This window comes from Sphaeramia orbicularis, chromosome 3 (assembly GCF_902148855.1).
Source record: "Sphaeramia orbicularis chromosome 3, fSphaOr1.1, whole genome shotgun sequence".
Classification (NCBI taxonomy): domain Eukaryota; kingdom Metazoa; phylum Chordata; class Actinopteri; order Kurtiformes; family Apogonidae; genus Sphaeramia; species Sphaeramia orbicularis.
The window spans coordinates 46,572,386-46,588,286 of record NC_043959.1 but is presented as its reverse complement, the minus strand read 5'-3'; the positions used below and the strand labels follow the sequence as shown (position 1 = coordinate 46,588,286).

Below are 15,901 nucleotides of genomic sequence, written 5' to 3'. Positions count from 1 at the left end.
AATGCAAGTCATCTTCTCTGTCTCAATATTCTTTTTTAATGTTGTTGTGACGATGAGATGAAGCTGAAGTATCTCTTACTGCCTCCTCTGGGATACTGCTGTAAAAGACATTAACTGACAGTCATTTCTTTAAATATACCTAACTGTACTTCAACACAGGAATGCCAGAAAGATGCAAAAAGCAACAATGTGAGAAAAAAAAAACTGTGTGGGCATGTGTTTCACATCCTTGCACTTGCACTTGAAATCCTGGAAAACACACAGAGTCTGGTAAATCTCAAAACTGAAACAGGAGGAAGAAGGAAAACCAGACAGACTTCTACAGGCTCTCTGCGATGTCATTAGTGACATTTTGGAAACCCATACACTCAGAAGAAATCACTTACATGCAACTAATCAAATATATACAAACTACGTCTTCATCTGAACCATCTACAACAGTAAATATTTGTATGCATCTATTAATCATATTCACACAGTTTATAACTGTCTTGGGGGAAATTCTTTGCTTATTTGAGTCTTTTTTGAAGTATTATACAAAGCCAAACTCTACAGCAATAACACAAAAAACACAGCATTCAATTGCCTAAACAATAGAATAAGGCCAAGAGGGGGTAAAAAAAATATGTCTTCAGGGGATATGTTCACCAGGATTAAAGGAAGAACTGCTAGGGGTCAAAGGTCAAGTTCACAGTGAACCCACAAAGCGTGTTTTTTAGGTATAACTCAGTGGGAGAGAACAGAAACTAATGCTTTCAGTCCAACATGATGAAGGCGTAGCTCTACTGCTTCACGTCTTATCAGTATAAGTTTGACAATAGCAAAAAGACTTGACCAATAAAGCGGAGGAAAAAGATTGAACTATGGCACTTTTGGTTCTGTGTGATTATGCTGCAATGGAACAACACCTCTGAGTTACGATCTAACCAAACAATTGTCTTTCAGTTCTTGAAAGTGATGACATTTTATCTCCCAAAGGTCAAATCTTAACTTCACTGTCACACATCTAAATGTTCTGCAAAAACACTTTTGTGGATTCTCAGTGGAAATTATTCACTGACATCATACACTCCATGAGAAAAAAAAAAAATTTGCTTTTAATTAATTCTTTCATTCATTACTGGATATATTTGAGTCTTAACAGAAATTATTGTAACTTGACTAGATGTTCGATGGGTACACTCACTATGTGGTAGGTCTAACTGGTATTAAATAAGTCACAGCTACATTTTTCTGCAGATTTCACTCTTGAAATCACAGATACATTATGTCATTCACACCTCTGCATTTAACACTTTTACTTTCTAAATTTCAGGTGCAATTTGTTGCTGATAATTCTTCACTTGCTCTTGATTGAAGCTCATAGTTGAGCAGTTTAACGCAGTTGTTTCAGTATTTTAACAACAGGAAAACATTCTTTTCTGGTCTTCATTAGGACTTCAGCTATCGATCTGTGGTGGATTTCCACTTTCCTCTAAAGGATAAACTTTTCTAATTACATAAATTCAAGGTGTATTCAGCTGCTGATAAAGGGCTTGTAGTGCTACTGCAGCCCTTTAAATTCCCCAAATAAGGAGTATCAGTGATGAGGTGAAAAGCAGTGAATGCCTAAAACAAACTGTGGAGGGGCTCCAGCAAAACAGCCAGAGGCTTAAGATATATTAAATTACCATGATTGGGACTTAAGGCATGGTTAAAGCCTGTTTGAGAGGCTGGGGAGCCTCAAAGCAGCGCTATTCATGTCTTGGGAGCTGGGTCAATAGGTTGGGGAAGTTCACAGGACCTGATTCTATTGTTATGCAAACACAGAATACAAGACCTAATGCTCACTCAGTTGGAAGATATAAATGACTGGACAATCATATGCAGCCCTCCACAGACACAAACCTTGTCTACAGCTGCCTACTCGTAATTCACAAGGTTGTGCCACAACGTCTGTGCCCCTCTGTGTCTCACTTCCTGCTTACAAAATAAAATGTGCAAATTACGTAAATGTGCTGATACAGAGTGCCACATTTTTGCAAGATGGTGCATTACTTTTGTCATATTTCATTTTATGATGTGCTACAAACAGCTACTGGAATCGATTTGTTGCCTTTATTTACGTCACATTAAAAATCCCATCACATTTTAAGATGAGTGCTTAAAAAGATTAAATCCTAAAATAAGATATGTCACATGAATCAGCTCAGATTTGGTGCAAATGTAATGAACAGAATGTCATGATAAATTCTAGTACATATAACAGCACATAAAAGTCCTTTTGTTCCCCACAGCAAAGCTTTGAAATTAATTTCTCAGCTTTAGTGAGTAATGTGACCTCCAGTGACTCCCAACACAAAAGACAACATCTATCTCTAACTGTTGACAAGAAAAAAATCTGTGCAGAATAAATAATGAAAACACACTGAATGCCGTGAGAGAGAACACCTGCAGCCAGCAGCTCTTTCAGTTTCACATACATCATATGCACTTAAAACAGGGAGATTTGTTGCTATTCACCAAGATGCAAGTGTATAAAGATGGGAATAACTGAATGGTCTTTAACATTTAATTTCTATAGTAAAATATGTGTCAGTATATGCCAAATCCAAACTGGAGTCCTGAGAGAGAATCAACCTGATCAGAGGATGTTATGACACCTACAGGTGAGCCATGGTTGAACTAAAAATTAAAGTTTAGAGGTTAGAATTTTGACAAGAAATCCAAATGAATATAAATTGAAGTTTTTAATTTAACATTTACTTTCAGATGGTCATTTTCCCTCCATGAGCTACAGGGGAAATGATGTGGTGCATTGCTGTGGTCTCCTCAGATAACATGACGGGTCACAGAGGGATCACACACGTGTCTGACGGCTTGTGTCAGGTCAAAGTGTGTCCCAAGAGAGTAAAGGTCATGACTCTCTGTCCCCGTGGACTGAGACGTCGGACAGGAGGTCTTCATATTTGGTGTGGCAGTTCATATAAATGGACCACTGCAGTGCATGGTTAATTAAGATGTAAAACCTCAACACATTTTTAATTAAAATGTAAATTAAATTTTAATAAAAATTGAAAGTGTTTTTTTTTTTTTCCATTCAAATTTTAACTTTCTCTATTTGAATTTTGTATTTTTTCATTCATGGTGTATTTGATACATATAAAATGCTCTATTCTATTCTATTCTATTCTATTCTATTTTATTCTATTCTATTCTATTCTATTCTATTCTATTCTAAATAACCAACGGACATGGAATAAAATGGCTGTCTACCCATATCAAGCTTTTATTTATTTATTTAAACTTATGTTCATGCATTAGTATATGAAATATGAGTGGTGACTGCATATTTAACTGTCTTTTTTCCAATTCTAAGTCCTTTTTTTCTCCCATTTCCCCGTCATTTGTTTTTTTTGTTTTTTGTTTTTTTTTGTTTTGTTTTGTTTTTTTTCTGCCGTAGAAACAAATATTTTCTTGTCCCTCATAGTTTGGTATTTCTCTGAATTCTGGTGAGTTGGTCTTAGTCTCTTTTCTACTACAGAAATAAAACACAACATGGCCTTTGTTTTAATTCCACTGCCTCTGTCCAAGGTGCTGACAGAGACACCTCTCACCAGTTTATAAGACACCCTTGTAACCATGTTGAACTGTTAACAACACACACAGATATTCATAATGAATATTTCTTAACATTTATTTTACGGTTAAAAGAACAAAACTCAGCGGTTTTCATCACTTAAAATGTCATGTGAATAAATTAGCGACGTGGTTGTGAATAAACACTGTAACCTTTCATTATTTCGTTTTTTATTGCATCCAGAAAAATTACATTTGAAGGCTTATGGTTTTAGTTAAATGAAAAAATAACATCTAAACACTATAATAAAAAACAAAACAACAAACACAAGAAACAAATTATTTTTTTTCCCAAAACAGCAAGAGGAAGACAGTAAAAAATACATTTCATATTTCATTCAAAATACCTTATAAATTTCTAATTTCCCAAAATTGATTCTTTTCAAATTGGCAGTACATCATTACTGTGGTCTAATATTACACAGAAGCAAAATGTCACTTAATGGTGTGTGAATCACTGTGATTAAAACTCCGGCATCAGCTCTGAAGATCATCTGCAGCTGCCTCTTTATGGCCTCTTCCTGGAAAAGTTAAGAAACAAAAGAATCCAAGTAAAATATCTGGGTAAAACAATGGCATCTGACATTTCTGAACAATCACACTGATCTTTAAGTGGTCGCATCAGCTGCCATTTGTGACTCTTTTCTTATAAAGTTCAGGCAGGAGCTCAGCTGAGCGCAACACTGCAGCCATGGCCCTTCCAGATTCACCAAATTATAGATAAAGAGGTTCCTGGACAATTTAATCCCACTGAGAGACATGGTTAGGCCCTTTCTTTGCCAATTTTCACCCTCTCTCTTATTCAAACCTCTTCTTTCTTCCTGCAGCTCCACAATACAGGGTTGTGCTTTCTTTTTTTAATGCTCTCTCATATCTGCTCTCAGTATGGCTGCCACCCCCAAGCCCCCCAGACGGCATGCAGTTTATGCAAATGATCAGCCTTTCAAGCTCAAACTTGAATGAGACCTCAACAAAATCTCTCTCTGTGTGTCTGTCTCTTGATTTCTTTCCTCCCACACATGCACAATCACACATACACAAATACATACATCCACAATGAGTCAGAGTTTTAACACACGCTTGTTTTCTTATTCTTAGTTTTTGTTTTGTTAATTTGAGAGTCAAAAATTAAGTGTGTGGGCTATGGACATGTGTGTGCCAATGTTTTTCCTACATGATGGAGGATAAACTTGATCCCACTGTGTAAGTTGTTCAATTGAAGGGACTTTTCTTGTATAAGGGTCATGGTTAGAGTTAGGTAATAAAACATCTAATGTATGTTCTGGTTGGTTGGAGGTTTAATGAAAGTATGCAGTAAAAGTGATGTTAAGTGATGGATGGATACAAAGTTCAGGACTGGGATGGAAGGAAAAAGGGGAGGAGAGAGACAGGGGCGTGCAGGGACAGAGAGAGAAAGAACATATATGTGAGGATGATGAATGTGGATTCTTGGTGTTCCCAGGGTCTGGGTGGTGTCTGAAAGGGTGGTGGTGGTGGTGGTGGTGGTGGTGGGGGTCCCTGTGCCCAGCTGTTTGGGGAACCTGAACTTCTCCCTGTCTCTCTCTCCCTCTCCCTCTCTCTCTCTCTCTGTGACAGGCCGTCCTTTTCACCAGCACATAGCTGGGCCGTCCAGCCTGCTGCCATAACAACACCACAGCCCCTCTGTCATAGTAACGCCATGCAGTCACCACAGAGCAAAGGGAGACCCGAGGGAGGAGGAGGAGGGACGACAAAAGTGAATGAAGAGTCCAGACATTTTGAGCCTGTGAACTTGAACTTGACTGGCAGTCTGTGTGACTGTCGTGGGATGATGCAAATCGGCTCCTGAGAGATTTTGTTCAACACTTTAATATGTTAGTTAAACATCTGCAGAGTAGAGCTGTGTCTCCATTAAAGACTTGTCTGAAATTATTCAAATAAAGCTGAGGTTATAATTTTAAAAAAAATATATATATAATTTATATAATAAAAATAAAGGTTTTTGAAGTTTTATCAGATTCCAAAGGTCTGTATTAAATACATATTTGTACTGTGTAAAGATTTACATGAAAAATAAATTTAATTCAGACAATTATTATTCAATAGAATAGAATACAATAGAATACAATAGAATAGAATATGTGTTAAATACACCAGTTCACTTCTGCCCAAATGCTCTCCTCGCTTTTGAATCATTTAACAAAATTTGACAACTTGGGTAAAATTATTTTAAATGTTAATTAAAATAATAATTCTAAAAACAGGAAGAACTTGAAGGTCACTCAGTAGAGCGCACACCTCCACCAAGGCCCCATGGTTTTGTAATTCAATCAAATGTGCCTTCTTGCATTATTACAAAAAAAAAAAAAAAAGAAAAGAAAATTGTAAATGATAAAACAGTGATCCACTTGTTTTAAGTGGAAGCAAACAGACAAAACAACATATATACATACAGACAGACAGACAGACAGATGTGTGTGACATTAAAACATCTTTAGTGGAGGTAATCAGATAAATCTTGGCTAATTGTTATTACATGTTCACACACTCTATGATCTTAATAAATTTAACCATCACGTGAAGGGAACAGATATTAAAAGAGGAACGATGGGAAGGGGAAGATGTTTGAGGAAAGTTCACACGTATGAGGTGTGAACTTTGAGGAGCTGCAGCTCAGTAATGATAGTTTTCAGTTTCCAGTGTTCATCTCCGTGTATCTGCCTCGGAGTCAGTGTGATGTGTGTTTTTGCGCCAGCCTAAAGCTGATGAATGGCGACAGGTCCACATCAGGGGTCTTAGCTGCTCGGACCCACTCGACCATGGGAAAAAAGGAGCTGTGAAAGGTCCCCTGTCGCTGTTACAAAGCCAAGAACAAGCCATAGCAGGATAATCGCGTTTATCCCCAGATTAAGACAGGATCGCAGCTGTGGTATCCTTTTGGGGGGGGGGGGGGGGCTGGGGGATGTACAATGTGCCGCCTTCAGGAGAGTAGGAGTCGCTCCTGTTCGACACAGGTTCCAGTCAGATGGATCAATATGAACTGGGAGACTGCAATGTTTAGATAAGGAGAGACTACAGTGTGTAGAACATTAGAATGGATGGTTCCCACAGTCACTGAACACAACACCCAGACAGACCTTATCCTATCATCTTAACCTGAGTCTAATGTGTCTTACATATAAATAAGAGACCATCCAAACATCAGCCGAAATAGCTGAGCAAAATGTCTCTGAGCATGTCCACGGAACAGACACAGTCTTTCTTATGATCAAATTAAAGTCCAGTAGAGTCATGTGCTTTTTGCTCATATCAGTTTTAATATTCTTAAACTTTACTCTAAAGTCCTGTCAGTTTTTTAATATGCTCCTCTTTACAACTGAAGCAAATTAAGGTTGCTTATAAAAAGTCATTATAATATCAATTTATTTATGCAAACTCTGTCAGATTGTCTTGTTTACAGATAAAAATAAAGGGATTTTAGAGATTTTCTTGGATAATTAGGATGAAACTTTTATTTTAAACAATGCTATTTTCCAGTGTGTTTCAAATATATTGTCTATTTTATATGTGGCTTAAGACTTTATTGTACTTCATTTAAGTTCATGTATTTTCACATCTTTCCTTTTTTGTGTGAACATTAGCTTCACTGTCTTGTATTTTCTTATGAAAAACCAAAACAAACTGGGCTGTATATGTGAACAAATTAAGGATCTGTTCTGTGCTCAGTATGAATTCAACACACATTTGACATAACATCCATATTCAGCTATGTTACATCACTACTAGTGTGAACACACACTCATATACAGTATACTCTCAGTGTGAAGAAGCCCCTCACAGACATAAAGAGGCAGCAAGACAAAGGGCCAACTTTTCCAGGAGACACTCTTATGGCTGCAGAGCTAATGCAAGCATCTGCCACTGTCTGGTCTGGAGCGTCGTTCCCACCTCGCTGCTCAGCGTTTACTGCAGCAGCCTCTCACATATACAATGTTGGGAAAAAGAAGTGGCAGACCTTTGTCAAGCGCTCCTTTCACAAAGCAGCCATTGTGGAGCGGGGCCAGGATCAGAATGATAATGTGGACTGTGGCTACACTGTTTACCAACAGGTCTCCTGCAGTGGCAGTGGCAGTGCGGAACGCCAACCTGCAGTCTTTGAGAGGGTAATGATGTGACAAAACATCACCTACACAGTACATGTGTACAGGTGCATAGAACCGTTTGCTTTTACAGGACAAATCTGCAAACAGGTGTTGTTACATAATAAGAAAATATCATGTTATCTATATCAAACCTCTACACTGTTACAGATGAATACATTTTGTATACCTGAAAGCATCAACATATCTCTATAAATTAAATTTGGGATGAAAAAAAAAGTCTATGTAGGTCATTTTCAATTCAACGTAAAATCTACAAATAATTAGTCTGTCTTTTCACAGATGCTAATGTAAAAAGAGGAAATAAAATCATGCTTGAATGTATTGTAGTGATTTGCATGTGTGCTCTGTATGGTAGGGGTATAGTATTATGGCTCCTATTATCAGTGCTCCTCTCACTGGCCCCTCCCCCAGGCTTCTCTCTAATTACAGCATGGCTTCTAATAAAGGAACAGTTCCCTCTCTTATGTATTAGGCTGTGGTGCTCTTTAAACCAAAACTCCTCTTTGATATGGTAAAGAAATCAATGTAACACAAGCAGAATATAGACGGCTGGCAGCTTTAAGGGTTAAAATCTGTGAAACTGAGATGTTCAGTTCTCAATCATGGCAATTAACATCTAAATTCTGAGAGGAAATACAGTCAAATACAGAGGTACATCTACCTCCGTATTAAGGGTTATTGGATGTGTTTTATTTCTAAGCCAACACTGAATGAGGTACCAGTATTGGCTCGGTTAAATTTCAGTCCTGGCAGTGTGAGGTGTTAAAAATCAGAACACACCTTTATGAAGACAGATAATGAAGAGTTAACCTTTTAATTAATCTGGTTTGTTTATTTATTTATTTATTTTCTGCTCTGCTCTGTATTTAAGGTGGAAGCTTATTTTGCTGTTGTCCTGACTCCTGTTTTTTTTTTTTTTTCCTAATATTTCTCTCTTCTTTCTCTGTTCCATCTCAGTGGGCCTGTATAGGCTACAAATACACTTTTATGTACATTAATGAGACACAGTTTAATTTCTGTCCTTTTAAGGTAGACTTGTATTTCTAGTATGTGTCAGGTTTCGTGCAATAAAATATTTCACCCCCAGTTAGACTGGATGCTGTAAGCCTAAAACTGTACATTTTCTCTATCAATAATTGAAAATTTTAGATAAATGTTTTTATTGTTCGACACTCACGCAGATGACAGTGGGTGCGTGGACGTGGGGTGTTGCTGCGCCTTTAAATACTCTCTGCTCCCCTCGTTTCTATGCAATTATGTTAATATGCGGAGCTTGTCTGGGTCCTATTCATTATGAGCTGGAGTTGCGTGATTGTTTTCTTTATTTCCCTCCCTCCTTTTTTTTTTTTTTTTTTTTGTACAGACACTTTTGTGTTTTTGGCAGGTCTGGCGTATCCAGGGTCTATTCCACGGAGGACAGAGTGCGCGCATGTCGGAGGGAGACTTTCTGTAAGTGGGAAGGAGCGGTGATGTTTGCGGCACATTGTCCTGCATCAGCCTCATGCTCTCAGTTTCAACAGACGGAGAAACAGGCCCGTGTATTATTAGTAAGTGGCCTGTTGTCTATAGGCCAGCGATTCATTGTCACAGGTTTGGTTTTTGGTGAGATTAATTTACCATTTGTGTGCGCTGATGCGTTCTGGATTCGTCCAGATGTAATTAATGAATTTATCTATTCGACAACATCATGGTTTTCTGGATCAGACAGTCATTAACAAAGAAAAAACACTGAATGTGTGACTGAAATTAACATAAAAGTAACAGGGTTTAATTTAGGCCTATACAGTACATAACAAATTGTGTGTAAAGATGAGGAAATTACAGAAAAATCCCACTTGACGGATGCTGGAAATGAGGCCTTTAAAGAAGAAAACACAAGCTGTATATCGTAATTGTTTCAATGGTCATTTTGAGGGGAATAAAAACCAAACCAAAAGGCATTTCTCTATATAGTGGTTTTAGTGTGATACCGACCATAAGATGCATCTAAAGTGCAATTTATGTTTAATCATTAACAAAAACTCAAGTTAGTCTCATGATACGCATTCGACACTGTGGCTCCACTTTAATTAAAAATGGGGGGAAAAAAATTAAATAAAATTCTTTGCACCTTCATCCTTCGATTATGATGCCAAACTATGTAGCCTTATTTACAATACCACACTTAAAATGATCATTTATATTAACCCTAGAATACAAAGTGGAGTGATCACTGATAATTAACAGAAATATAGAATTAGATCAGGTGTATTAGTGTATAAGGAGGTCACAGACTGAAGGCCTGATGTTGTGGCCTTTCATTCACTGCCTCAAAAAAAGCAGGAAGCCTCATAACTGTATAGACTATTAATTATCTTTAATTTATCGTTAGGTCTACTTGTTCATTTTTGTCAATGCAACAGAATAGGCCCTAAATTTGACCAATTTCAGGATTCAATGACAGATTTATCAAAGAAACAGTACATATATATTCACATTCCAGAGAAGAAATGGGTAACATAAAAGTGTCATTTTTTTAAACTTAAAAACACACACACACACACATATATATACATATAATTAACATTCCAGAGAAGAAGTGGGTAACATAAAAGGGACATTTTTTTTTTAACTTAAACACACACACACACACACACACACACACACACACATATATATATATATATATATATATATATATATATATATATATATATATATATATATATACACACACACACACATATAATTAACATTCCAGAGAAGAAGTGAGTAACATAAAAGTGACATTTTTAAAAAAAATTTCAAACACAAATATATATATATACATATGTGTGTCTTGTTTTTTAATTTACCCTTAATGTGTAGGTTGGTTTGTAATAAATGTGGTGTGATGAATTGTCTTAATAACCCCTCAAAAATACAACTTAACATATAATATAGAGCTATTTGGATCTATTTTAATTGGATCTATGTTAGACTTAGTAATGTAAAATAGGTGTTCTTTTAGGATCTAAACAGGGTGTTAATGTTGTGGTATTAGATTGCATTAGGCCTATTTTATACAGACAGAACATTTTTATATAAAGGTTTGTTTTGCTTTAAATCTTACATTAATATTTCCTTCATCACTAACAGTGACAATAGAGCTATATCACATATGTCAAGAGCACAGCTGTTTTAATGTTTTTATCTTATACCTCAGTTCCTCTCTATGACTAAATCACAGATATTTATTCACTATTAAATTCCAGAAGCCGTTATACCTTCATGAATGTGAACTATTTAGAGGGATTTTAAAGCAGAGAAATAGTAAAGACACATAAGGTTAAAGACAGAGCTGATGAGGGACTGACGGAAGCTAACGAGAAATCAATTAATGCAGTCCTATATGTGGCAACACAACCATTTTAGAGGCAGCAGTGAGTCTCCGTCAAGATGGCTTCCTTACAGACAACATGATGCTCTGGCAACGAAGGAGGCTGAGCTTTAACCTGCAAAGACTTTTTTTTTCTTTTTATCAGACTAGATGGACCCTGACCCAGCATGAATGGTGTGAATGATATTTTGTATACACGGCCTGTGGAAATTTCTAAAGTTTGAAAGTTTCCAGCTGCCTAAATGTTTGGTTCAGAAACGCCAAATTCATTGCTCCCATTCAGAATTAGATTAAGGAAAGCGATAGGAGTGTCTCTTTTTAATTAGCACCTTCACAGACCAGATTAAATGTTATGATGTCTAAAATCTGCAACCTGACAGACAATGAAACCTGCAGCAGAACACAGAATTACACACAGAAATCACATACCACACATACATGCAAACATACATACATATAAACAAACACGTATATACAGGTGTTGTACTTTTTCTTCTGGATTATTTTTAGGAAAATGAGAAATGGAAAAATGAGAGGTGATAATTTTTTCTATTTAGAAAATACAACTTTTGGACTGATTTGAGAATTTTTCAAGTTCTAATATGAGGCCTCTTAATTCAATATTGTGTGTAACATTGTGTGTAACTGTTTCAGTTCTGTTTCATCATAGACCTTCTAAAGGGAGAAGCTGCTGAAGTATTACAAATAAGGAGTATAAGTGTATAAATATCATCAGTCTGTGTGTAAAGGCAGCAGAGGTAAAATTAACGTGCTGGAATAAATTATTCCAGTGTAGGAACCTGTTGAATTTTTAACTTTTACACACATTTCTCTCCAAAAGAAGAAGAAGAGGAAGAAAAACAGACTCTGTAAATAATTATTCTCTAAAGAAAAACAGTTAGTTCTGCCTTTTATTTGTGAAATCTTACAAAAATTCAAACAATGCAATAGTGAGTCAGAAATCTTATTTTCATGTTTCTGAAAGCAGTAATTGGTCCTGGATGGTATGATACTGATGCTTTTGTTAAAAAAAAAAAAAAAAAAAGCACATTGACAAACCTGGGAATTTCACAGCATTGAGTGAAATCAGCCAACAGATTAAAAAAAATAAAAAAGGAAAGGCAAGCCGTGTGCAAAAATACCTCAGACAAAGAAATAAAATGATAGAAGTATTTGTTATATTTTTTCTGCACTGTTACGATACTGAAATAAAAACCTACAGACTGACAAACACGAAACATAATTAGCATCTTCAGATTTAGTCAAACCTACCTGATAACACAACTCATCCTGTTGTCTTTGCCTTTGTGTTTTTCTTCTCGTGGCGTCACTTTAATGCAAGAAGGTGATGGCTTGGAGGTCATTCCTACTTTCGGTTATCTAGCTTTATGATGGATGATTAACACTCATACAGCTAGATAACCAAAGACAGGAACAGGCTCCGGTATTTAATCTAACAGCAAAAGGTAAAAAGTCTGAGGATCCCTAGAAACAAACAAATGAAAAAAATCACAATGGAGTTACAAAACCTGATTACAATGAAAACACACAGCATCTTCAACCTTCATATTCCTTCCATGATTTTCTACAAGAAGATAAAACCAATTTCAGGGTAAAATCTGAATTTGCACATCACTCACATCAATAACCTGAACTTTTGCTTTACTGACTGTAATTCAGACCTTTGGGCCTTTGCCAACTAACTGTAAATGACTGTACTAAGGGAAGGATACAAGCATTTTACAGGCTCCTCTCAACGCCACTTAACAGTTTGACATGTATATTAGGACATGTACCTCTGTTCTCCTATGTTCGGTGTCACATCATTTCCAAGCAGTTCCCAAACTGACGTAAAGTCATATTCTCTTTGTTAAAGTATAACTAAAGAAAAATCACTATCTAACTCATTAGACTAAAAAATAGAACCTATGTAATAACATCTCCTGGGAGACTAGAATAATGAGCGCGTAAATATAAATTTATAAGGATAATAACATAATAATGATTTGTTTATCATAATACATTCAAAATATTACTGAATCCTGAACCTAAATCACTTTTATTGCACAAGTTGTGCACATTCCTGTCAAATAGATGTGTCTGTAACAGCTAGGGGGACGCCTTATTATCATTATTATTATTTTAGTAAAAACATGTGTTTTAAAATTTACTTAAAATAACCTCATGATGAACTCACGCTTACTTCACCAGTGCGTGTGACGTCAGCCGTTTTAATTGGAAATAGATGCGTCACTTTCTTTGTAAATGAATGAAAGAGCTCATACACATGTTAATATTTGTCTTCAGTAAATGTACATGTTTAAACCTATTTCTGCAGATAATCAGTGTTGGTCAGGGACTGTCTACTTAAATATCGGTCTATACTGCAGGTGTGAAGTTCATTTGGACCTAAATACAGATGGTTCATGGACCACTGTAGCGCCATTGTCATCATGCAATAACATGCGATATGCGTAAAAGCAGAAAACAGAAGAACCTTTACTTTGAAAGTGTATTTACTCCATATGATATTTTTGGTGAAAGCATTTAGACTGTACTTCTCCTGGTCTTAGGCCTGTACTCATGACTTTATCTCCTGACATTGGCTTTGAGCCCGTTTAATACAACAAACATGGAAATAGCAGACTCCACTGGACACAGATGTGTGTCCAAAACATACAACAGCCTCAGATTCATCTTCAAATCACGCCTGTAGATGAAAGGAGCTCGTCTGATCCGTGGAAACTTACACGAGGTTAGGACCACTGGATCCGAAAAGCCCCACTATGCACCGTGGGAGATGCCCCACGTAGGCTGCATGGACACCAAAACATCCACATGTGCTGGTGAAGAAGGCGCGTCGGCAGCATCCTCCAGGCTCCAGGTGCGCAGGACACATGTGTTTGCGTGGAGCTTTCAGAAACAGGTGAGCGCGTGGATCAGATCGATAAATCCCACCCCATCTGGCCAAGCTGTCGGTGCTCGGTGGGCTGTGGGTGAGTGATCCTCCCTGGATTTGTATCCGTGATCAGGAGGTCTCGAGGTCCACACAAGATGAAATGCTCCGACGCAAACGAGCCTTTTATCCACTCTGCGTGGGTATGAGTGTATCTGTAAGAGTCCACGGTCCTGAGGCTGCGTGGTGTCCCCTGTCGGAGCCTCCAGCCTTCTCCTCTCACCTCCTCTCTGCCTTTTTTCTAAACGCCTTCTGATCCCGGCTGCACTGACGTCAGATCCTCTCAGCCAATCACAGACGGTGCGTGTGTGCACTTTTGGGATGCTGGACCGCGCACACGCAATTTTGGTGCGTTTTCAGCTTGGATCGTGATTCAGATGCGCCTTCATCCAGTTTTAATTCGGCCAAATTTGCTCCCATTTTCATTTCAATCATAATTTTGCACAAGGTGAGACTCCTGCTCCTGTAAACGTCCTTGTATTTAATTTTTTTGTGGATGTGCTTTTTTTTAGATCCTATTTCACCATATTACCGTTGTAAGAAAACAACTATAATCATCCATAAATCAAGGTATGTAATACTTATTTCTAAAAGTGCTGTAAATCAAGCGCAAAAGTAGAGGTCATCATCATATTAAACTGATTTCCACCAAAGTCACTACCTACTGTAGATCTGAGCAGTTCCAATGTTGGTGCCCCCCAGTGGTAAAATAAAAGAAGATTCCACCAGAAATGTGCAGAGAAAAAGTCTGACAGGACATGAGAGGATGAATGTGTGAATGTATTTACTATAGAAAGTCATGTTCCTGCTCTCACTGTAACTGTATTAATTAGACTGGTTTACAATTTTTTTTTAATTTTTATTTTTATTTTAAATTTCTGCCTCAGAAATTAAATGTGCTTAATTTTGTATACTTTCGTAAGATGAATTGTAAAATAAATGATACAATTGCTGGTTAGTTGATGTTTCCAATGTATAAAGTTGTATTAACATACATGTTGGTTTATGTACATTTAGACAATAGATGTATAAATCTTACACTATAAAAGAACCTGTAAAGTGAATGTATTGTAATGCGCAGACAGTGTTTTAAAGTAGATCTTGTAGCTCTGACACAAACACTCCCTTTGAGTAAAACCCCTTCTCTCACTTTTTCACAGTTTCACATTTTGACCCAAGACTGTATCTGAGCAACTACAGCCAAACAACATTTTTGCCTTAATTTTTCTTTATTAGTGACTCAAACCTAGTAAAGTTTCACTACTTTATTCAGTTTTTTCTTTTACTTGCAGCCCAGTGTTATAGCTCCCTGTTGGATCAGTTCACCTCTTTATTGGTGTGTAAAACTGTGAGCACAAGGCAACAATTACACAGAGGCCTGTGCATCAGATCACTGCTTTAAAGCTCCACTAATGGTCAGGGCTTTGTCCCAAAGTGTTTTATAGACCATACATTTGAAACAAATGATAAAGGTTAGCAATGTTTCCATTATTCAACATCCAAAGATCTGTAGAACATGTGACTAACTTTAACATAATGGGTGTACTGTAAACAAGGTAGTTTAATTTCTGTATGCAGGGTCCCAATATTTCCACCTCTAGTAATAAAATATCGAATATAACTTACCCACATAGCTTTGGAAATTCTTTCAAGGCTTAAACATATTTCTTGGTATAACCATTCATCTCTAATAACTGAGATGATAAAACTAAAACTTTTAGTTTTGTTGAACAGAGTAGAAAAATGCAAAATGCAAAACACTAGATTTACCCTCTGCAGTTTAGACACTATATTCACACAGTTTTCTGAATGTCTTGAGATATTGAA

At 36.8% G+C, this 15,901-nt stretch overlaps 1 long non-coding RNA gene across 1 annotated transcript; it reads right to left on the bottom strand.

The window, feature by feature from the left end:
- Nucleotides 1-3,713: 3,713 nt before the first annotated feature.
- Nucleotides 3,714-14,199, bottom strand: LOC115414089 (uncharacterized). The gene is made up of 3 exons (XR_003934558.1): nt 13,869-14,199; nt 12,391-12,603; nt 3,714-4,139 (listed from the first exon to the last, which is right to left on the bottom strand). It is a non-coding gene; the product is annotated as an uncharacterized LOC115414089 (long non-coding RNA).
- Between the last annotated feature and the right edge of the window lie 1,702 nt (nt 14,200-15,901).